Below are 2616 nucleotides of genomic sequence, written 5' to 3' on the forward strand. Positions count from 1 at the left end.
ATATATATATATATATATATATATACATATATATTTACATACGTTATATGTATTATATACCCACACACAAACAGAAATATATGCACACACATATATGTATAATGTATGCATATAAGCCTGCATTTGAATAGGATTGTATGAGTGCATGTTTGCATGCACACACGCATGTATTTAAGTATGTATTTATTTGACTGTTATTGCCTGTGTTTAAGCTTTTGTGTATACATAATCGATATTTATTTAATCCCTTTTTTATAAGGCCTTAATCTCATTTATAAAAAAATATAACATCAACAACTACAGAGCGAAAACGCATACATATTTATACACAAACACAAGCATGTGTGTGTGTGTGCGTGTATATGTGTGTATTTGCCTGTCTGTGTGCGTCTGTGTCTGTGTCTGTGTGCGCGCGCGCTTCTGTGCACGCGTATATCTCTCCATGCTTGCGGATGTACGTTTATCATGTAGTTATCCTTCGAAGTATCAGGGAAGTACAGTGAAATCAGTTGTGTCTTGCATTTTATTTTTAACTAGATTCTGTTGGATTGATTTGAATATTATCTAAGAAAACTTATTGTCAACTTTCCACATTATCAGGAATCACCAAAACATGGGAGAAAAATACAAATTTCGAGAAATCCAATAGCCATACATCAAATACAATCAGAAGCCAAGTAATAACATTTGTAATTTTTAAAAATATATGTAGGAGAAAACATAAAATTCAGTCAGAAATCAAATCATCGTGGAATTTCTTATATGTTTATTATCCGCAAAAATATTATAAAAGATATTTCGGTGAAGATTTTTCGAAGCCAATAATAAACTTGTGTTTTCTATTTCCTTCGTTATATAAATACTCTCTTTCTTCATGTCTTCATGAATACTCTCTTATACTCCTTTTCAATCTTTACTCTCCGTTACTCTTTAATTCTTCACCTAATTACTTCAGTTATCATTCATTTTCTGATAATTTGATTTATTCTTTAACTTCTGTTGAATGCGTGCATGTTTTTTGCTGATATGATATCCACAAATAACTTAAAGGTCTCGGGTTCCATTCCTTTCAACAACAGAGTAATGTAAGACAGGTCAGTACGCTTGCCTTCGTCCTCATGCACTAAGGTCTAGCAGTTATCGTGAAACTGATGGAAGCCATTTTTATCATCCTTTCCAGAGATAAATGCCCGCCTGAATACTTTGGATAGAGGTTAAAGATCCTGTGCACTATTCTTTTAGATAAATTACATGAAAACAAAACACCCTCTGCAGTAGCTTTGTGGCGTACAGAACATTCTTAATTTTGGATATGATTATAAACCAATAAAAGTTCAATATAGAAATTTTGCCCCAATATTAGTGTTCACATGCGCGTGTACACATATATACATTCATACAAACATGCTGACAATCCTACAAACAAAACACTCCCTTCCTTACATACGCGCATACGCATTACTCATACTTCGCATATACATACATGCGCATACACACATATACACACATATTAACACACGCACTCATGAACCACATGCACACATACATACACATACACACACACAAACGCACTTAGCCTCTCGGATGAAACTGTCTGGAAAGTACCAGCAGACTACTACTTACCTGTTGTACCTACAGGCACACATCAGCGCACACATCAGCGCACACAACCTCTCATGCACACTCATCTACCACGCACTGTTCGACACACGCAAATACACGCAAACGAAAACACACTTAAGTTTTCCCACGATCAACATACGTACACTGTGCAAAGATCCTACACATTCACATACACATGTAAGTATATATACACATACATATTATTACAGCATAAGGATCACGCGCGTATTCATCCCCATACTCGCCCACATTCACACGTGGCAGACACTTGCTATTAAAAAGCACAATTACCAGTAATTAGTCAGAGGTGGACCGTGAGAAGTAATCTACTTGAGTTTGTCTTTTTGTTTCTAATTCTCTTCTCTCTTTTCTTATCAAATTTACGTCTTTCCTTTCCTCTCCTTCTCTCTCTGTCTCTCTCACACTCTATTTCTCTCTCTCTCTCTCTCTTTCTCTCTCTCTCTCTCTCTCTCTCTCTCTCTCTCATTCTCTCTCTCTCCTTCCGGTCTTCCTCATATACAACGAAGGACTAAGTTCTAAACCTTCAGCTTTCACTGTATCATTTTACTTCATAATTGTTTTCCTTCTTTGAGCGTCAACATAACAATATTGGTTCAAATTTTGGCATTAGGACAGCAATTTTGCAAGAGTGGATAAGTCGATAATATCGATTCCTGTGCTCAACTGGTACTTATTTTAGTGACCTTGAATGGGATGAAAGGCAAAGTTGACCTCGGTAGCATTTATGCCAGCATAATATTAACTGTAAATATGCCTTGACCAGCACTCCTATGTGGGCCTCCCTAGCTAAAACAGAAACTGCACCACCATCAGCGGCTGAGACATTATTCTCCAATTGCAGGCCCAAAGTCCTTCGAGACTGAAGGATGCCATCGGAGGTTTTATACATATATTTATATCATTTATATACGCGCGCGCGCACACACACACATACACACACAAACACACGCACACACACAAACATATATATAT

Source organism: Octopus bimaculoides, chromosome 5 (genome assembly GCF_001194135.2).
Source record: "Octopus bimaculoides isolate UCB-OBI-ISO-001 chromosome 5, ASM119413v2, whole genome shotgun sequence".
Taxonomy (NCBI): domain Eukaryota; kingdom Metazoa; phylum Mollusca; class Cephalopoda; order Octopoda; family Octopodidae; genus Octopus; species Octopus bimaculoides.